The sequence below is a fragment of the Rhinatrema bivittatum genome, chromosome 1 (genome assembly GCF_901001135.1).
Source record: "Rhinatrema bivittatum chromosome 1, aRhiBiv1.1, whole genome shotgun sequence".
NCBI lineage: Eukaryota > Metazoa > Chordata > Amphibia > Gymnophiona > Rhinatrematidae > Rhinatrema > Rhinatrema bivittatum.
In genome coordinates this window covers 723,605,284-723,627,836 of record NC_042615.1, presented here as the reverse complement: position 1 = coordinate 723,627,836, position 22,553 = coordinate 723,605,284, and the positions used below count along the sequence as shown (strand labels likewise).

Genomic DNA, 22,553 nt, shown 5'->3' with positions numbered 1-22,553 from the left:
CTACTCACTGTCTACAGTTTCTCAACAGCTCAACCATCCAGAGATCGCTGTTACCGTATCTGAGGGACTACAGCCCTACCGGGCACTTCAGCTCACTACTGCCAGCTCTGGTGGTTTCAAGACCTGTTTAATAAAATAACTAGTGTGTGTCTGTCTCCATACTCTAAGCCTAGCTGGTGGTCCCTCTCAGGATCTTCCCCCGGGGCGTGGTCATCTGCCACCGGCCCAAGGATCCACTTACTACTATCGCCGGCAGTCTATAACAGATTGCTAAGTCCGCCTACGGAATACATCAGATTGACACCCCTACCTGATTGTTCCTCCCACCAGCATAGCGGATCATGACACCTTTTGAAAGTTTAGTGTTAGAGCTGCAGATTTACTTATTGTCCCCCTTCCAGTTATTAGTTTAAATTTGATCATGTTATGATCACTGTTGCCAAGTGGCCCCACCGCAGTTACCTCTCTCACCAAATCCTGCGTTCCACTAAGAATTAAATCTAAAATAGCTCCCTCTCTTGTTGGTTCCTGAAACAATTGGTCCATGAAGCAATTATTTATTACATCCAGGAACTTTATGTCTCTAGCAAATCCTGATGTTACATTTACCCAGTCAATATTGGGGTAATTGAAATCTCCCATTATTATTGCACTGCCAAATTGGTTAGCTTCCCTGATTTCTCTTAGCATTTCATCATCTGTCTGACCATTTTGTCCAGGTGGATGGTAGTATACTCCTATCACTATACTCTTACCCAACACACATGGGATTTCTACCCATATAGATTCTACTGAACATTTAGTCTCTTGTACGATCTTTATCTTTTTGGACTCTATACCCTCCCGGACATAAAGTGCCACACCCCCACCAAGTTGATCCTCCCTATCATTGCGATATAATTTGTACCCTGATATAGCACTGTCCAATTGGTTATCCTCCGTCCACCAAGTCTCTGTGATGCCAATTATGTCAATCTTATCATTTGCTGCTATACACTCTAACTCTCCCATCTTACTTCTTAGACTTCTGGCATTGGCATACAGACATTTCAAAGTGTGTTTTTTGTTTGTATTAACAACCTGCTTTTCAGTTGTTTCGGATAATTTGGAAATCATTAGCTTTGGTGATTTTTTACATATAGGCATATGGACTATGTTTGCTTTTAATGGAACCTCTCTGTTGGGATGCCCTAACTCTCCTGTTTCATTAATATCCTTCAAGGATACATTTCTCCGAACCATGCACTGCTGAGTGACTGTCGGCTTTCCCCCTTGTTCTAGTTTAAAAGCTGCTCTCCTTTTTGAAAGTTAGTGCCAGCAGCTTGGTTCCACTCTGGTTAAGGTGGAGCCCATCCTTTCGGAAAAGTATCCCCTTTCCCCAAACGTTTCCCCAGTTCCTTACAAAGCTGAATCCCTCTTCCCTGCACGCAATGCCCTGCAACCCACGCATTGAAACTCTGGAGCTCTGCCTGCCTCTGGGGACCTGCACGTGAAACAGGAAGCATTTCAGAGAATGCCACCCTGGAGGTTCTGGATTTCAGCTTCCTACCTAAAATCCTAAATTTGGCTTCCAGAACCTCTCTCCCACATTTTCCTATGTCGTTGGTGCCCACATGTACCATGACAGCCGGCTCCTCCCCAGCACTGTCTATAATCCTATCTAGGTGACGTGCGAGGTCTGCCACCTTTGCACCAGGCAGGAAAGTTACCAGGCGGTCCTCACGTCCACCAGCCACCCTGCTACCTACATTTCTAATAATTGAATCACCAACTATGATTGCCTAACCCGTCTCTCCTGGACAGTAGCACTGGGAGACTTGTCCCCAGGGCTACTGTCCAGGAGGGAAGGGTGTTCAGTACCCAGGAGTGTGCGATGTTCAGTACCCAGCGATCTGAAGTAATCGCCTCCCAACTGGTATAAAAATGTGGATTCAACCCCCTAGGGGTTGCCTCCAGCTACCCCAAGGTGGCTCGGGGTAGCTCAAAAAGATGGAGTCTGCTTTGGAGGAGCTGTTGGAGTCTGCTTTTGAGCACATGGTTGGCGAGGTCGTCCACGGGAGGGATGAGATTGCGGTTGATAACTCTGGTGGGGATAATACTGCGCCCGATAGGTGTGGTATGGCTTGAAAGGAGCTCTTGCATAAGGTCATCTTCTGGAGTAAGAGTAGAATCTCCTAGAGGAGGCAGGGGGGTCTGCTGGTGTACAAAGACTGTACAGTAGTATTCTGTTCCTTTAAAAGGGTAACAGTTTCCCCAAACGTATGTCCAAAAAGATTGTCTCAGAGACAAGATATATCCACCAACTTGTCATGGACATCATCACATATGGCGCTCGCTCTCAACCATGCCATAAGCCATGTTGCTATTGCCGTAGCTGAGGATCTAGCAGAAGATTCAAATGATTCGTAAATTGAACTAAGTAAATGTCTAAGACCTTCCTCCATATGTGTAAACGGCTGTGGTAAGTTATCCAAAGCTAGACATATGGGACGTAACCTCTGGAGACATTCAAATAAATATTGAATGATATAAAATTGATGGTGTTGGATTTTTGTGGCTAGCATCGAGGAGTGGTACACCTTTCGGCCGAAGTCATCCATTGATTTGTGGTCTTTTCCCGGTGGTGAATTTGCATGAAGTTTTGGTCTTTTGGCTCGTAGTAATGCAGATTCCACTACGATGGAGTTGTAGGATAATTGTGTGGATTCATAGATCATGGAGTTTCGCATCTGGTATTTTAAGTCTGTTTTCCTAGATGCAGCTGTGGTGGCAAAAGGTTTCTCCCACATTTTATGCAGAACTGCATCTAGAACAGCATGAGGTGGCAGAGCTGTGGGCTCTGGTGGCATTTCAAATATTTTGAGAATTCAAAGAACCTCTGAGTGAGGGGCGGGCACCTTTCCCGTTTCAATATTTAATAGAGATCCTACTTTTTCAATGAACTTTGCATAGGATAAGTCTTCGGAAGGGGAATAAGGTTCTGTGAGACCCTCAGGAGGATCTGATGGGAATCCAGTAGATGAAGATTGCGACGATGTTGACCAATGTGAATGTGGAGAATCAGGTCAATCTGGAATTGGAGACAGTTCCACCAGCTGAGGTGGAAGTAGAAGACTTGGTATCACCGGTGGTAGAGGTGGAGAAGGTGGAATTGGAAGCTGAGGATGTGCAGCCTCCAGATCCTGGAAAACGGTATTTAACGCCAATGTAATTTGCGACATCGCTTTAGATGCGAGGCGATGCTGTGAAGGTGCTGTAAGTGGGGTTGAAGATGGAGGCAGTACTCCTAGAGGCAAGTCTGGAGAAGGCCAGCGCGGTTCTGGGAGATGGAAAGAATGAGGTCGACGAAGAGAAGAACAATCAGAATGAGAACCTTTTGCACTTGAAGAGTTGTGGTCTGAATCGAGGACTCCCTCTATTTCAGAATCTGACCTTGGAGATGTAGACGGCTGGAGATGTTTTGTTTTTTTGCGTCTTCTTAGCATGATTTTGATTCTGTATTGAAGACTGTGGCGAGGCAGGTGTTGGAGTTTTAGGTTGAGTAGAGTGTCTCGCACATTTTGCGTCACTATGTTTGGACCTGTGACGTTTTGATGACTCATTTTTGGTGCGTCATGCTGTGATGCTCCAGATGGTGATACGCCTGCCCTGATGCGCCGTCTGTTGCACTGTGCGCAGTGTCCCAATACGCCGTGCGCACGTGCTTTGATGTGCCATGTCTTGCGCCCTGCTCTAATGCGCCGTGCGCTGATGCATCGAATGCCTCGACCTTTTCAACTTTCAATGCTCCAAGTGCTGTGGCATCAAGGAGCGGGTACAGAGCAATGTGACCTGAATGGCGCATGAGGGGACTTCTGTCTGAGGAGAGTCGAAGCCTCGACATCCTTCAGAGGCCCTGGTGGCAGTACCGACCTGGCCACAGCACCTTCCAGTGACGCACACCGCTTAGCTGGTTTTTTCTTTGGTCTCTGCCGGTCCTGGCGAAGAATGAGTGGACATAATTTTCCCACACTGGCAGTATTTAAAACCGGATGGCTTAGGAGCCATCACTGCCAGGAAAAAAGGGAAACATTTTAAGAGAGAGAAAAACTTTCTTCAGAGATGAGGTGAGAGAAAAAAACCCTGCGTGCAGTCCTGCTCGCGGAAAAACAAAAAGAGACTGAGGTAAAACGGCAATCGCATAGGAACCTCACCGCACAGCCATATTACCTGAGAAAACTCCGCCTATTGACCCGGTCGTGACGCTCCCAGACACCATGGCTAATTCAGCCTGCTATTGATGGGAAAAATCAAGCATACTTGAACTTGCAATGACAAGGAATTTTTTTTAGATTCAACATTGCCATCTATTGGGTATGTCTGTTAACTACATTATCTGCACTTCTGTACTTATTCCTTGGGGGAATTAATGAACAAAATAAATGAAAGATTTCTATACATAACAATTGCAAATTCTGGCAAATTCTGCATGCACTATTTGTCAAAATAACAATATAATTAGTGTAGTGTCTAAATAAATGTAAAATGTAATAAGAAAAATTACTACCCAAAAAGATGCAGAATTTAATTTTTTTTAATGTAGATTTTCCCCTGGAATACGGTAAAAATACATTATAAAATCTAGTCCCTCCTCCGCAGGCTTCAATCTCCCCAGTTCTCCTCCACGTCCCTCTCTCTCATGTGCTCAATCTCCTACTTCTCCAACTCTTTCCCCCAAAACCAGACCTCTCTCCTACATATCAGGCTAAACCTCCAGCTCTCACTCAGTCCACATTCAAAACTCACCAGCTTGCTCTTCCTCCTTCCCCCATCCTAGGATCAGTGCCCACCTCCCAGCACTTTTCTCCTCTACCTCTCCCCACCCCAGGCTCAATTATCACTTCCCCAACGCTCTTTTCTTTTCCTTTCCCCCATATCAGGCTCTGCTCTCTCTCTCCCCCACTCTATGTTCAACACCCTCCAGCTCTCTCTGACCCTCTCCCATTCCCTCTTTCTTTCCAGGCCTCTCTCCCCCAATTCCCTAGGCTCAACTTTTCTTCCAACAAGCTCAAACCCCCTCCTATCCTCCGCTTTCATTTCAGACTTCTGTTGGGGATGCGCTGCCCATTTTAGCCTGTTGGCCTTGTCGTCACCACTGTCCTCAGCAGTAACAGAGGAGAGACTCTGGGACAGCTTGAACCCTCCAAAGACGGGCAGCTTCCTCTGGCACAGGAGAGGAAACCAGCTTCCAGCTACAGAAGTCATGACCTCTCGCAGTTTCTGAGAGTCATGCTTGGGGACAGGGTAGGCCAAGCAAGTGCCTGAACATTGGGATCTGTTTAAGAGAGAATGACATGATTCCCTTTAGGGGGAATCAGAAATTGGAGAATATCCAACATTTGAGCCCTGTGATCTGCTTCCTTCTTCAAATGAAATGTAAGGGGAACGTCCTAAGAAATTTCCATTACAAAATCTGAGAAGGGAAGGTTCTCAGGATGGAGACAGTTTGCTTTCCTGGAGAAGAGAGAGAGATCAGAAGAGATATCGGTGGACTCTCCTTGGTCAGAAAAATCCTCAGATCCATAAACATACTCCCATGAATGCTCAGACTCTGAATCGATGGCTGGATTGGTGAAGTGGCTTAAGTGTGCACCTGTCTCTTTGTCAACATCTGTGACAGGACCCATGGACCAGGATACAAAGGAGATAGTAACAATGGTATCTGCATTGTAGTCTAATGTCCCTCTGGTAGTTGGTATCAATGTCATTATCACCAATGCACTGAGACCTTCTAGGATAGGCTGGATGTCTGTACATGTCAATGCTGTTGATTCTGGTGCAGGGAATCGGGCAAATTGAGAATACAACACTTCCTGGATCTTCTTGTTCAGCTCCTCTTCGAAAAATGCCAATGCTAACACAGGGTGGATGGCAGAAAAAGAAATCACATGGGTCACCTGAGATGTATCAGAGGCTGTCATATTCTTCCAGACTCTCTCGAAAGTGACTGGTCTGCTCTGTGGGAATGTTTGAGAGGACATGTGTCCACTGCCAATATCTTGTCAACTTGCATCAGCTGGGACCGATGTTGATACTTTGCTATCACACGATGCACCACACAAGCGTCCCTTGAATCTGATACAGATTAAATGGAACCATTCATTTTCATCAGGTGGGAGGAACCAGAGAATACTCTCCCTTCAGCCTCTATCTGTGCTCAATGATTTTTAGGACTAATGCTCCTTGACACTGATGCACCACCAGCATTCAGTGCAGCTGACTTGGATTTACTGAACTCCAAGAGCTTCACCATGAGCTCTAATCAGGATCGATTGTCTCCAGGATTCATCCTTCGTATCTGGAGAATTCCAAGATGCTATTGGTTGCACACAAGACACAGCACACATCTGCCTTGCTGGTCTGTGACTGATATGATGTGGCTGCACTTGGGGCATTTGAAGAAGTTGCTGGACTTCTTCAGTTTAGTGGACATCAGATGAAAAATAGAAATGTGAAATCACACAACTTGATTTTTAAAACATAAAAATGGCCCAACTGATGTCTCGATACAGATATGGCTGCATAAAAATAAGGAAAACATATAAAAGTCTGAAAAACCTATCTAGGGAGATAAGATGGAGAAGAAAAACTTCCTAATACTAGGGCCCATAAGGAAAAAAACACACATAAAAGGGGTGTTTTAGAGGTAAGACAGTGCTAACAACTTACAGAGTTTCTTGAGGAAAACAACATTGCATTTGTATTAGGTGAGTTTTTTAAAAATGTATAACAGCGCTTAAACACTGCTGGTCTTTCTCCAAGACTTGCTCGTCTCATCTGGACAAGAGACATCCCTGCATATTATTGTTTGTCTAGACTTTTCTGCAGCATTTGATAATATTAATCATGCACTATTATTGGACAGACTTTCTTTGCTAAGTATTGGTGGGTGGGTTTTACAATGGTTCCATGATTTTCTCTCTTTTCGATGAACAACAGTTACTGGGGAATGGTTCATCACCATGGTTCCCAATTTCTGATGGGGTCCTTCAGGGTTTGGTCATCTCCTCTATTCTTTTTAATATTTACTTACAGCTTTTATGTTCTGTTATGAATTGGGGAATGCAATATATGAGCTATGCAGTTGATATTCAGATTATCTGTCCCATTGTTCAGGATGTTACCATAGCTGTTACCTCTTTATCAAATTGTTTACAGGAAGTATATGTCTGGTTATGTCACAACTACCTCTGAATATTCAGTGCTTTGAAACTGGCATGATAGAGAGGCAGTGTATGCAAATTCTCTCTCATGCATATTCATTGTGGATATCCTGAAAACCCGACTGGCTGGGGGGTCCCCAGGACAGGGTTAAGAACCACTGCTCTAAGTGAACCTAATAGCAGGTAATGGACTTCTCCTCCAAGAACTTATCCAATCCTTTTTTAAACACAGCTATACTAACTGCACTAACCACATCCTCTGGCAACAAATTCCAGAGTTTAATTGTGCGTTGAGTGAAAAAGAACTTTCTCAGATTAGTTTTAAATGTGCCCCATGCTAACTTCATGGAGTGCCCCCTAGTCTTTCTATTATCTGAAAGAGTAAATATCCGATTCACATCTACCCGTTCTAGACCTCTCATAATTTTAAACATCTCTATCATATCCCCCCTCAGCCGTCTCTTCTCCAAGCTGAAAAGTCCTAACCTCTTTAGTCTTTCCTTATAGGGGAGCTGTTCCATTCCCCTTATCATTTTGGTAACCCTTCTCTGTACCTTCTCCATCGCAATTATATCTTTTTTGAGATGCGGCGACCAGAATTGTACACAGTATTCAAGGTGCGGTCTTCACCATGGAGCGATACAGAGGCATTATGACATTTTCCGTTTTATTCACCATTCCCTTTCTAATAATTCCCAACATTCTGTTTGCTTTTTTGACTGCCGCAGTACACTGAACTGACGATTTCAATAGGTTATCCACTATGACGCCTAGATCTCTTTCTTGGGTTGTAGCACCTAATATGGAACCCAACATTGTGTAATTATAGCATGGGTTATTTTTCCCTATATGCATCACCTTGCACTTATCCACATCTACTGCTACAGCATTTAACTTTCAAAAAAGCGACAGATAAAATGAGGAAAATAGCTAGGAAAAAACTGAAAAGGGCAGCTACAAAAGTTAAGAGTTTCTATCAGGCATGAACATTGTTTTAAAAATAACATCTTGGAATCCCAGATCAGATGTATTCCATGCATTAGAAAATGTGGAAGGAAAGCTAAACAACTACCAGCATAGTTAAAACGTGAAATGAGAAAGGCTATAATAGCTAAAAGAATATCTTTTAAGAAATGGAAAAGGGATCTGAATGAAGAAAATAGGAAACAGCATAAACATTAGCAAGTTAGATGCAAAGCATTGATTAAGAAGGCAAAGAGAGAATTTGAAAAAAGGCTTGCCATGGAAGTAAAAACTCATAAGAAAAAAACGTTTTCAGGTACATTCGAAGTAAAAAGCCTGTGAGAGAGTCAGTTGGACCATTAGACGATCAAGGGGTAAAAGGGGCACTTATGGATGACAAAGCCATAGCAAAGAGACTAAACGACTTCTTTACTCTGATCTTCACTGAGGAAGATGTAAGAGAAATACCAATGCCAGAAATTAAATTCAAAGGTGATGGTATTGCACAACTGAAACAAATCTCAGTGAACCTGGAAGATGTATTAAGGCAAATTGACAAACTAAAAAGTAACAGATCATCTAGTCCAGATGGTATACATCCCAGAGCGCTGAAAGAACTGAGAAATGAAATTGTGAACCTGCTAACTGTAATTTGCCAACTATCATTAAAATCATCACTGGTACCTGAAGACTGGAAGGTTACCAATGTAAAATCAATTTTTAAAAAGGGCTCAAGGGGTGATACAGGAAACTACAGATCAGTGAGTCAGACATCTGTGCCAGGCAAAATGGTAGAAACTATCATAAAGAACAAAATTGCTGAACATATAAGATAAGCATAGTTTAATGGGACAAAACCAACATGGATTTATCCAAGGGAAGTCTTGCCTCACCAATCTGCTACATTTTTTTGAGGGTGTAAATAAATATGTGGATAAAGGTAAGCCAGTGATCTGGTGTATCTGGATTTCCAGAAAGCATTTGACAAAGTCCGTAATGAAAGACGTCTTAAGAAATTAAAAAGTCATGGGATATGGGGCAGTGTCCTATAGTGGATTGCGAACTGGTAAAAAGAAAACAGAGAGTAGGGCTAAATGGCAAATTTTCCAAATGGAGAAAGGTGAATAATGGAGCATCCCAGGGATCTGTTCTTGGACCACTGCTTTTTAATATATTTATAAATGACTTATTTAATATACTTCCTGTTATCCCTTTTTGCTCAATTGTTAAAAATCCTGCATTTTGAGCTTTTGTAAACCGTTGTGATGGCTTTACCAAATGACGGTATATAAAACTCATTAAATAAATAAATAAATAAATAAATAAATAAATGGGAACAGCAATTGAGGTGATCGAATTTGCTGATGACACCAAATTATTCAAAGTTGTTAAATCACAAGAGGACTGTGAGAAATTGCAAGAGACCTTGCAAAATGGGATACTGAACATGCAAATAGAAAATTAAATTAATGTGGACAAGTGCAAAGTGATGCACTTAAGGAAGAGTAACCCTAATTATGGCTACACAATACAAGGTTCCACATTAGGAGTCACCATTCAGGAAAAGCATCTGTGTGTCATGGTTGATAATATGTTGAAATATTCTGGTCAACGTTCAGCAGCAGCAGCAACCAAAAAAGCAAATGGAATGCTAGGAATTGTTAGGAAAAGAATGGAGAATAAAACAGAGAATATCATAATGCCTGTGTTTCGCTCCATGGTGTGATCTTATCTTGAATACTGTGTGCAGTTCGGGGCACCACATCTCAAAATAGATATAGCAGAATTAGAAAAGGTACAGAGAAGGGCAACCAAAATTTTAAAGGGGATGGACTCTTCAGTTTGGAGAAGAGAGCGGAGGGGAGATATGATAGAGGTCTATAAAATAATGAGTGGAGTGGAACAAGTAAACATGATTCAGTTGTTTACAATGGGGGCCACACAATGAAGTTCCTAAGTGATGCATTTAAAATTAATAAGAGAAAATATTTTTTTACTCAATGCACAATTAAGCTCTGGAATTTGTTGCCAGAGGATGTGGTGAAAGCTATTAGTTTAGCTACATTTAAAAAAGGTTTGGACAAGTTCCTGGAGGAAAAGTCCAGAAAGCATTATTAAGATTGGGTTGCAGAAATCCACTGCTTATCTCTGGGATAAGCAGCTTGGAATCTATCTACCCCTTGGGATCCTGCCAGGTACTTGTGACCTGGCTTGGCCACTGTTGGAAACAGGATCCTGGGCTTGATGGTCTTTTGGTGTGACCCAATATGGCAAGTCTTATGTTCTTACTCTCAAATGGGCTGCTATCCAGATACCTTGTATCCTCAGCTGTTTTTACTCTTCTAACCCCCACCCACCCATGGGGTATCTGATATTGACAATCTGGGAGGAATCAGAGAGGCCTATTTTATCTAAGGCCTGTGGCGTGCAGCAACCGGCGCACTGCCAAAAATGCATTTCAAAAGGGCGCACATCTGAAGGAGATGAAGCATCTTTTTCTCTGTTTGATAGGGAAGAAAGGAAAGGGTAAGTCTCCCATCTCCTCTCCTTGTTTACCTTTGTGAGGCCCTATTGATTTGCATGTCCTACAGATTTTAGAACAGACCCCTAATGACTTGAATTTGGAGGTCTCATCCAATTCTGGAACCTTCTTAAGTCCAGGCAAAAACCGTCCACCACCTCAGCCTGTGGCTCAATCTCAGTTGGGAAATCCTTTAATTACAGTAGCTGCCAATCAACACAACTGTAGCAGCTGCTACAGTTGTGTTGCTTCTCCTTCCAGTTTAGCTCCAAGGAATGGGTTAGAGGCTGCAGCAGGAGCTGAGGGTCTTGCTGGGAGGTAAAACAGCTAGTAATATAGTAACATAGTAATGTTGGCAGAAGACCAAATGGTCCATCCAGTCTGCAGAGCAAGCTTCTTATGGTAGTATCTGCCACAGCACTCAGGTTACTCCCATGTTTCTCTTAAGGGTAGTAACTGCCGATCTGTGCAGTTATCTTCAAGCCTTGTGATAAGGGTAGCAATATTTACAAACAAAACCAAGCAACTGCTAAACTCATAGAAAATTACTGCTAGCAATATTTATACTGGGTGAGGAGCCTTCTTGAAAATTCAGTGAAACTGTGGATATACTCAAGTGGTTAACCATAAAGGCCATTCATCTCCTATGCCCGAGCTTCGACCTCCCATTTGGAACCAGCTGCTCTACCACCTGTTACTCCTCTTCCTAGTGAAGCCCCTGGGAACATCTTTTTCACTGTTGTATGGAATGCAGCTAGAAGGATTGAAAAATCTCAATCCCATTCTATTTTGTAACTTTGTTCCTTGGTGTTACCAAAACTAAACTTGAACATGAGTCAAGGCTGTCTGAATTGCAGAACTTTATATCAGGAAGAGGCCCCTGGTAGCTTCCTTGCAAGCTGCTAATGTGGCTCTGATTAAAGAAAATTTAATTTTGTATAACCAATTGCATTTCATGGAAAATTCTTAGAGTAAAACATTCACTTTTTTTTTTTAATTTTCCTCAGACAAGGCTTCTATCACCATTTAAAATGTTTATAAAATACCTAAGAGAGAAGTCCCGAGTATTCTGAAGGATAGATTACCTGCCTTGTCAAAGATTTATCATCTTCTTAAGTTCAAAAAAATCTCCTCTGAGGTTAAAAAAAGGTGGAATGGATACTCTTTTGCTGGATATTCCTGACATTTCTGCTTTTTTTTTTTTTTTAGACACCTCAGTAGATAATATACTGCTAGGGGCCACACTATTGGCGTCTTTATGTGCGGAACAAGACAAACATTTAGTATTTAAAAAGTACTTTAGAAGTAAAGATGTTCTTCCTTTGCAGGCAAAAAGTACAGGTCTTTCCTGACATTTCCTGTGCGACGCAGTTCCTCCTGCTGCATCAGAAAGTATTGATTTAGAAGCGGTTTACTTTCTTAAATTTCTTTGAAAATGCTTGGTTACGTATCAGAGAAATAAGTATGCTTTTTTAGACTCACTTCATCTAGAAACATTCCTGACGGATAAAATGGAAGGGAAGCAATGCTTTGATCCTGTGACAGTAGATATGGTTGGATAAGCTATTAGAAGATATTTGAAGTTTGGGAAATTTCCTTGCAAAATGCTTTATTTTTTTCTGCTGATGTATTTTCTCCCCCCCACACCCTGCATTGTGTAACAGGGACTATTGTATGATAATGCATTTTCCTTTTATTGCATATATGTAATTGGTATTTTTGCACGTTTCATGATTTCTCGATTTATTTCATTTTGATGCAATGATTTAAATTTCAATAAAAATTAAACAGGGGAAAAAAAAAAAAAGAAAAGAAATCTAATGAGAGAGTACAGCAGTGCAATTTGTCAATACTTAAAACACAGGGATGACAATTTTCCCAGGTACCAAAGGTTTTCTGAAAACTGCTAGCCCTGTATGCAGGTTTTGCCACAATATGCATACTTTTACCTGCACTGAAGCACTCTCAGCACAGAAAATGGGAATCGTTTTGAATTTTTCAAAACCATGTGTATTGCTTTAGTTGTAAAAAGTATCTGCAGAAAAACTTTTTCCTTGGACAAATTCCAAAGGGAATCTTTTCTCTGAAAACTGGGGCAAAATATGTGGGTAAAAATATCTACAAACCTTTTCCACTGATCTGCAGTTTTGAAAATTGTCTTCATAATTTAAAAACTACAAAGAAATCCCACATAAAACATTATTTAATGTCCAATACTCAAACTGGATATTAAATTAGCTTTTTCACTACCTTGGTTTTTTGTTTTTTTTTTTTTGCATCAGTCTCTTCCCTGTTTTTATCTTGTCTGTCTTCTTTGTTTCCTGGTTCTCCTTTTCATTTTCTCTTTACTTCTCTGTTTGTCTATTCTCTTCATCCACCTCTCTTTCACCCATCTCAAATATCTTTCTTTAATCTCATTTCCTTAATCTTTCTTCTCCAGTTTTTGTCTCTCATTATCAACACTTTAATTCTTTCCCTTTTCTCTCTCACCCTTTGTCTTTTTTCTTAAGCTCCTAATTCTCTGCTTGCTCTCCAGCTCCCTCCCCTGTCCCAACTAACTCTCCCATTCCTGTAGTTCCCATCAACCCTTCCAACACACACACCAGCATTCTAACCCCCCCCCCCCCCATTTCCTAGCCCAACATGGCCTGACTCTGAATTACCCCATCTTCCCTATTCTTGTTCTCCCTATCCACCTTTCAGCTCCCTCTCACCACTCTATCCTTCCAATCTTGCTCTCTCTCCCACAATAACTGGGGAGCTGAAACAACGCAACCACCACAAGCACAGGAGCAGCAATACGGAAGGGAGCCAGCAAGCACCATGGGGGGGTGACAGGGCAGGGTTGAGGGGCTCCTAAAGTGTTCCACTTCCTGTTCCCGAATTTGTCTCCTCTTCCTACCACATATGTGCAGGCTTCAAACTTCCTCCTCCTCCTTTATACTTCCAGCTCAGTCAGGGCCAGGATATTACTCCTGGGGGAATTCTGCGCTACTGCGGAATGCAGAATTTGCACAGAATTCCTCCTTCGCGCAGATTTCTTCCCTCGTTGCATCTCCCGCAGATTTCCTCCCGTGCCGGAAAAGGATTAAAAAAAACCCGGAAGCATGCTGCGCATGGACAGCGGCCAGTCTGGCACACGGAGAGTGGGGGCATCGCATCACAGCACGGCACCGGCGAGAAGGGAGGGGAACGGGAAGGGGGGCAGAGAAAGAAGGGGGAAAGAGAAAGAAGGGGGGAGGGGGAAAGAGAGGGGCTAAAGAAGAGGCCCTGGCCCTGTTTCCTTGTGTTTATTGTGAGCCAGTGTGTGTGTGTGTGTGTGTGTGTGTGTGTGTGAGAGAGAGAGTTGTATGTGGTTAGACAGAACATGTGTGTGACAGATGGCATGTCAGATATCATGTAAGAGAGACAGTGAGCATGGATACTCAGGTGGAGAGGTTAGCAACAATTGCAGCAGTCCCTGCCAGCAGCCAAACTGGCAGGGATACTCATTGCACTGAAATGCAGAATAATTTGCAAAAAATATTGTGTTATTTTGAAAAATAAATGTGCAGAAGTTAGGAAATGTGCGCGCAGAATTTTCAATTTTTTGTCGCATTAATTTTTTTTTTTTTTTTGCACAGAATTCCTCCAGGAGTAGTATATGGCATCATGAGCCTCTGTCATTTAAATCAGGCTTACCGTACGTGCTGCCCTATTCTACTAACAGCATCTATAAGCGTGAAAAGAATCTGAGTATTAGGTGACAGCTAGACAGTGTTGCCAACCTCGCTTATTTACCGCGAGATTGGGCTTCTTTTTGTAGTCATTCGCGGGTTTTTTTTCCGATTTGCGGGTTGCTTTTAATTGGGCTATTTTTTCTGCCAGTCGCATTTTTTTGGGCTTGTTGGGCGGGACTTGTGCTCTGAATCATGTTACAGTGATTGGCTGCTGCTGCTGCGATGAAGCCTGTCCATAGCAGGCGCACCCTATCCCTATATTGCAGCAGTAAGCCAATCAGAGCAGGAGCTGCAAGCCTTGTTGATGCACACGTCAGGAGCACATTTTGTGGGCAGACCTAGCCAGCACTGCACAGCATCGCACATGGGCAGAACGGGAAGACCAGCAGAACGGCATTGGAGCACAACAGCAAAGGAATCCAGAGTGTGCAGCTACAGCCAGGTATCAGGAGGAGAGGAATTAGTATGTTGGGAGGGGGAATGAGAATGTGGGGGCCAGAGATGTGCTTGGAGGGGGCTGGGGAATGAGTATGTGGGGGGCCAGAGATGTACTTGGAGGGGGGGAATGAGTGTGTGGGGGGCCAGAGATGTGCTGGGAGGGGGAATCAGTGTGGGTGGGGGGCCAGAGATGTACTGGGAGGGGTTAGGGAGGGTGGAATGAGTGTGGGGGCCAGAGATTTGCTTGGAGGGGGCTGGGGAGAGAGGAATGAGTATGTGGGGGCCAGAGATGTGCTAGGAGGGGTTAGGGAGGGGGAATCAGTGTGTGGGGGGCCATGGATGTGCTCGGAGGGGTTAGGAAGGGGGGAATGAGAGTGTGGGGGCCAGAGATTTGCTTGTAGGGGGGTGGGGAGAAGGGTATGAATGAGTATGTGAGGGCATTAATTGCTATAAAAAAATAAAATGTTTCAATCTCGTGTGTTTTGGGCTTTTTTTGGGAAAAATGTACTTTCATGAAAACACTGCAGTTAGAAGTAAACCATTCCACTTTTAACTGCAGCTTAAGCAACAGCACACATAAAATCATCTATCTTTATACCAAAGTTTCAGGGGAAAGCGCGAACGCAGTCCCCCACTACCAGAAATTATGCAGTCGACTTTCCCGCATTTGGGGAAATCGCAGGGGTCAGCACATCCGAAGTGCAATGGATGAGCCTCGCCCTGGGAGAACCACCTTCCTGATCATGGTATCTCCCCTGCCAGGTAAGTATGAGTTGCTTTAGAAAAGTCTGCCATGTCCCCTTTCAGCCAGCCCTGTACACACAGGGGAGGTACTTTTACTGTAAGCTAAAAATCAATTAATTAAAAGAAGAAAAACATTCAGAGTTGTGTCCATAATGTAAAAGATAGTTGTTTTCATTTAAAGAACCTCTAAAAAGAATGCAATTGTACATCAAACACTATATGTCATTTCCCAGAGTTCTGTGCAGTCTGAATATTTGCATATGGTGACGTTCTGAGTGCCTGAAAAATGACAGGCACCACTAGCTCTTTGTATGTTAAGCCGCTGGTAGCTTTCTGTCTTTCATTCTTCTTCTTTAGGGCAAAACCAAGCACTTTATACATTTCTGCTAGTCCTTGCTGGCTGATGCCATGCAGAATATTCTGAAGGGAAGGGTGCAGGAGAGAGTGTCCCTTTTACAATAGATGGGAATGCGCAGGGGGCAGCAAGAACAAAGGGACTTTCTGCTCTCAAAAAGATACTGGAGTTCAGCCCCATAGTCTATTCCTTTACACCCTTTAATGGAATTAGTATTGCTCCGTGCAACTGCTAGCTAGAGGGAGAGAAACAAAGGAAGGGGAGGATGAAGTTAAGATAACAGCCCCTCCCTGGTTCTGACTTCTCCAAAACACCAGTACTGTCATGCAGAGGATCTGGGTTCAATTCCAGGCTCAGCTCAGCTCTTCCATTCCGTGAGTCAGCCAGGGCTGGGGATGCTGTTCACAGCTCTAGGGAGCGGGGGAATCCTAGCCAACACCTAAAGACCAGACTCAGGGTCCAGTATAATATGCTCCAGGGGGAGCTGCGGTTTGCCATCCCTGGCCAACGACCATTGCTGCAATGGCTGGGCTAAGGAAGATGTGAAGGGATATTAAAATAATAGGGAGAAAACCTTGAGTGGTTACAAATGAGAATTTTTTGGGAACATAGCCCAAGAGAAGAAGGTCTGATTGAGCTGGAAATCCATAAAAGGAGAAGAGAGGAAATTGTGTGGCCAAAATAAAAACAAATTAAAAAAAAACACTTTCTACAAATAGCTGAATGTCTGTGAAGTAGCCTATACCTACCTGTAAGTCCAAGCTGGGGCATAGACCCTCCCCCCAAGGTGCCATAGGATTGGGATCCTGTGTACCGGGAGAGAGGGTTTTAAAAATAAAACAGTTGTTGAGCACATGGTGTAATGGACCAGGCTCTGTGGATGAAGAGACATCCCCTTACAACACTGGACTTCTTTGGACACGCTACAGTTCACCATCACTTCCACCTCTGTTGAACCCAAACCCTGAGAGGAGGAGTTCAGTCCACAAGTGTTGGTGATTCCAATATTGCGAAATAAGTTCCACTTCCACAGGATTCCTCTGTAAAGCAGTTAGACAGTAGCAAAGCACCAGAAGTACCCTTAGCAGCCCCTCATACCTCCTCAGCACAACTAATTCATTTCTGGCACAAATCCAGCAGAGCTCATCAATGCAAAAAGAGTTACTTATTCTGCTCAGAAGTTAGAATAAAAGATGAGACTTTCAAACCAAGAGGTTCTCTTTGGTGGTATCACCATGATTTCTCCTAGGGGCTCCTCCCAAAAGAAGTCTTAGCTTTAAGCCTAGGAGTAGAGTTTTAGGTTTACTTTCTCCATACCCAAAAAAAATATATATACATATATCTTCACTGGTTTCTGCCCCAGGGAGCTCACACAACAGCAAAATAAATAAACAAACAACCAACCCACCCCCACAAAACACCAACCTAGAAACAGAGAGGCTCCTCCCACTACTGCAAGTCTTACCTTTTATACCTCCACAGGCCTCCTCCGACATCACCAAAACTTAAAAGGCACAATCCCCAATTGTCACCAGCTATTACCGAAATGCTTAATACCCAATGTCATATACCAGCAGAGGGTGAATGAAATTTAAGAGTACCTTCATCCCACCTATAAAAAATCCAGCCATATACATTTTCTCTGAAGTAGTTAAACAAGACATCTTGTTAATCAGCTAAACTGTACTGAAAAACAAATTTTACAATAGTAATCATTAACATTGAAATTAAAAAAAAGGTTTATTGCATACCTGCTGGTAGATTATACAAAATATTTACATACAGAATTAACATAAAAGATTAAGCAGCAGTTGCAAGATATCTCTATTGGTAAAGGAAAAAACATACCCATTTAGGTTAAGATTTGACCACCAGAAAGGATGGTTCTTATTTTTAGGGGATGACAAATCCATTAAGCCTACAGATGAATGTGTGGCTGTGCACCAAACTCTGTTCCCTATGCCACTAGTGTTTTGTTCCTTAACTGCTACTAATGCTTCAGGATTGTTCTGTCCTCAGGAGGGTCTATATTGGAAGTCTACTGGCAACTAAAGGCGTGTTTAAGTGCCCTTCACTTTACGGCTGAAGAACTGGAGAGCCTTAGTATTCCTGGAGTTACCATTAGATCCATTGAAGGAAGTCCCACCACTATCTTCTGAACGGCTTTAGAGCTGAACTTCCACTCCCAGGGATCCAGCATGTTCCTGTTGAGAATATCAATATGGACATTGTTTATGAGAAGACTCTGTTCTACCCACTAAAACAGCAGATGAGTCTTCAGAGTCACCAAAACACTCCGGGTGCCCCCTTGTCTGTTCATATAAGCTACTGCTGTCGCACTGTCTGACAGCACCTGCACTGGCCTCCTCTTTACTAGGGGCAGGATATGCAGCAAAGCCAACCTGATGCCCTAGTTTCCAATCTGTTGATAGACCATGAGGCCTCTTCCGTTGACCAAAGACCTTGAGTGACCTGATCTAAAAAGGGGGCTCCCCAGCCCACCAGGCTTACATTCCCTTTGACAGGTTCAGGGAGCCATCCACCAGAACAGGCTGCATCTCAATGAATCCAGAGAGGGATGCAAACTTCGTAATCCTGGGACTGGGAGACCTGTGCATAAGGGCTCTAGCCCTCAGAACTAGAATCAAGATGACCATCATACTGAGGAGTTTAAGCTAATCCCAAGGTCTGGAGGCTCCTTGAGCGATAAAACTTTGCATCCAACCCCGCCCTGGAACTCCCCCTCAAACCTCCCTAAGCCTGAACCAGCCTTAGCAGCCCACCCCAGCTTGCACTTAAACCAAATTTCCTGTTCCCCCCCTTTCCCCGTACTCCTCTTAATACCCTCCTTAAATCGCTTTCCTCTTCCTATCATGAGAATGTTATATTACAGAATCTTCCCTCTAATAATTGAATACTTATCCCCTTTACCGTATTAATACAATGTCAAGTTTAATACATTCTTATGTTATTTTAATGTTCTGCTCCTTTGCTGTCAAATATATCTCCTACGTTCAGTCAAAAGCGTTCAAATATTACTCTTATGCATTCCATGTAACGGTTGTGCCTTGTTCCTGGCCTTCTGCCTGTTCCTTGTAAACCGGTACGATGTGCATACGGCTATCAGAATATAAAAATGTTAAATAAATAAATAATAAATATTCTGCTTTGCTATTTTGGCTACTCTTTCCTGTGCCATAGAAACTTGGCCAGCCTTGTTAACTAAGAGAGCTCATATGCATTTCAGAGACTGGTGAAGAATGAGATTACTCCTAGTGACATTCACTATCAAGTCCAAGCATCTAAAAAAACTGTAATACTCTGTTGGACACCGGCTGACTTTCCCAATGGGACCTGATTCCAATTAGCCAACTGTTCAGGTATGGACAGACCTTCCTTCTTTAAGGAAGCCACCACCATTACCATGGTGAAAGTCCATGGTGCTGTGATGAAACCAAAAGGAAGCACTCTGAATTGAAAATGTTTCCCTAAGATGCAAAAAACAGAGAAATCTCTGAGGATCTTGCCTGCTAGGAATATGAAAGTAAGCCTCCACGAGATCTAGAGAAATCTGCATGGCTGAATGGCCATGATTACAGACTGGAAGGTTTCCATGTGTAAATGAAAAAAACACAAAGGCTTTTGTTTACCCCTTTTAGATTGAGACTAGGCCTATAAAAACTGTCCTTCAGAACCACAAAGTAAATGATATACTATGACCATGAGCCTCAGGAGGTATCTATACCACTGTTTGCAAACACTGAAGTCTTTTGCCACTCTCGGTAGGCAATACGCACAGCGATACCATAAAGGCATCAGACTCCAGAGATATGAATTCTAGAGTACAGTCATTCTGAATCACATCCAAGAACCACTGGTCCGAAGTTATACGGGTCCACACTTAATACTGCTGGGGGTAACTGCTCACCAGTACTACGAAGATAACCTGCCAGCCTTCATTGATGAGCCAGCTGATCCGTGAGGAATCAGCAGAGTCATTCCTTAGTTTTCTGGTACCCTGAAAAGGATTAATTTCATTCTCTGAACTTGACAGATTTGGGAGGGCAGTTGCTTTCTTGGTCTATAACTCCTAGCATCTGTTGGGTTGGAAATAAGAACAAACTATCTTCTGGGAGTCTTTGAGGCTTGGTTTCCACAAGATTCTTTACAAACTTGTCTAATTCATCACCAAATAATTTCCTTTTGAAGGGAAATTTATTAAACCAGGCTTTACAAACGCATCTGCTACCCAGTGCCCCAATCACAAAAATCTCAGAGCTGCTATAGTCGAGGCTATATACTTAGAGAAAAACTTAAGATTATACAGGGTGTCCCAACAGCAAAGCAAGCCCTTGACTCTAGGCGGGCTGCCCCTGTCCTTCACACAGTCATTGCACCCTGAGTAGAAGCGCCCAAGGCATGTATCCACCACACTTGGCAATCTGGGCCACCAAAGCCATGAAAGAAAAAGAATGTTTTAAGAGAACCTCAATTTTTCTATCCTGAGGATATCGGAGGGCAAAGCCTCCTTTCACTGGAACAGTAGTTTTGTGGGTGACCACCAAAACCAGGGCATCCACCCACAGCATCTGAAAAAGATGTTAAGTGAAATCTGATGGCAGAAGATACACCTTGTTCAAAGCTTTGAAACCCTTGTGGCTGCTGCCTTCAGGGGAGTAAATAGGAGTGGAGGGGGTAACCTAGTTGTTAGAGTAGCAGGCTGAAAACCAGGAAAGCCAGGGTTCAAAATCTTGCTGCCAGTCCTTGTGACCTCAGGCAAACCATTTCACTCTCCACTGCCTCCGGTTCAAACAAATTGTGAGCCTTTTGGGGCTAGGGAAATACCCACCTGTAATCAGCTTTGAAGTATCTGAAAGGTGGAATATAAATCAAATAAATAAAATAAGGATTTCCATTCTACAAGAAGCACTGTCAGAACAGATAGGAGAAACCTCTGAAGACTTGCCACCAGCCTTTAGATAAGGATCAGACATCAGAGCCTTGGCATCTGACGTTCTGAGAGAAATAACCATCTGTGATATAAGAGTAGCAATTTTGTCCTTATGGAATAAGTGGATGACTGTCATCCACATCTTCCGATGATAGCTTTCCTGCATCTGGGTCTTCCTGCACTCTGGGACCCTGGGGGAGCTTTTAAAGAAACTTCGCCTGCGCAGTCCATCTCAGAATCCACCCTGTGATACTTTTACCACTTGATATGGAGATGCTTGCGGCAGGTCCTTGACCCCTTTCCAGGCTCCTGTATAGCACAGAAGGCCTGGTGCAAAAACTGGAAAATTTCACAAGAAAAAACCACTGGAGTAGAGAGACAGAGGGCCTGAAGGGAATCTGCAATAATCCTCATCACTGGGGTTAACACTGGTGGCCCACAGAGGGCAGCATGGGTAGGAACCGATTGAAGGCAAAATTTAAAGTGGTGGCTGTTATCGCTCGTGCACACACTTCAGAAAGGGAGGAAGGGCTAATGTGCATTGCCATGTGGACCTCCAGCATGGCAGCTGTGCCCATCTCCAAGGACCCAGCTAGAAGCCCAGTTGACAGCCCTGATTAACTCCAGGTCCACAGACTCCTTCCCATTATAGTAAGAACCAGCTGCACTACAAATGTGCCAGCTCCCACAGCCCAAGCAATGACAACTACAATCTGACATGGCCTCTGAGAGGCAGTACTGGCATTGGCAAGCCCTGAACCCTAAAATGGCCAGGAGCTACCCTCCTGATCAAGAAAACTTACCTGCCCCCCACCCCTTGACAAACTGCTTCTACAGTCGCAGTTGAAATAAGATCACCTCCTGGCAGCTGCATTTTGGATAATTTCCCCTTGATGTGTGTTTTTGGAAACAATCCATAGAACATTCACAGGTGGTTTATGTATTTCTTTTGGGTGCGGTTTCTAAATTTGTCATCCATAGCCTTCAGAAATCCTCTGCAAAAGGGAATTCCTAGAAGAGGTAAAGGGTTGTCTCTTCAGCTGTGCAATCCCTTATAAGCCCAATTAGGGTAGTAGTATCAATCAAAGTTGAGGAGAGTAGAGTGTGAGGATCTGGCACATTTGTATGGACTGGACTGCAAGGGTAAGATGAAGCTTAGAATCAGATATAGGAAGGTAAGTGGGCTTGCTTGCAGTTGAGTGGAGATGCACATTTTCCAAATCTGATTTCCTTGGGAAACAACAGTTACAGCAGCAAAACATTGTATCCTGCCACCAGACCAGAAATATAATTTGAGAAGAGCTGCTTTTGCATTTTTTTTCTTCTTGCTGTGTTGAATGCCTTTAGCAACACTTGTAAAATGTTTACAAGGACCTTCTAATTGTGCAACCCCTCGGCTCCTCACAGGCTCATATTATCAATATCAACACTCATCAACAATTTTGTTGTTGTTAGGGCTCTTGAAATTATAATAACCACTTATTTTCTAGTGCACACAAATGTGAGTGGTGTACTTGTTTGAATAAGTTTATTTTTATCAGACTGTGGGATTACTTCCCCTGTGTGTACAGTGCTGGCTAAAAGAGGACATGGCATACTTTTCTAGACTGGAATTTAAACAAGACTGCAGCTTTATCCATAACATTCAACAAGAACAATT

At 43.2% G+C, this 22,553-nt stretch overlaps 1 protein-coding gene, 1 long non-coding RNA gene and 1 other non-coding gene across 13 annotated transcripts in view; 1 reads left to right on the top strand and 2 right to left on the bottom strand.

Moving 5' to 3' along the window:
• The window catches only part of SLC38A9 (solute carrier family 38 member 9), a 218,863-nt gene that overhangs the window by 151,565 nt on the left and 44,745 nt on the right, over window positions 1–22,553 (bottom strand). The gene's annotated exons all lie outside the window — the stretch shown is intronic.
• Window positions 15,450–15,613, bottom strand: LOC115082741. The gene has a single exon (XR_003854246.1). It is a non-coding gene; the product is annotated as a U1 spliceosomal RNA (small nuclear RNA).
• LOC115076076 lies at window positions 15,461–19,103 on the top strand. The gene is made up of 2 exons (XR_003852684.1): window positions 15,461–15,605; window positions 17,962–19,103. It is a non-coding gene; the product is annotated as an uncharacterized LOC115076076 (long non-coding RNA).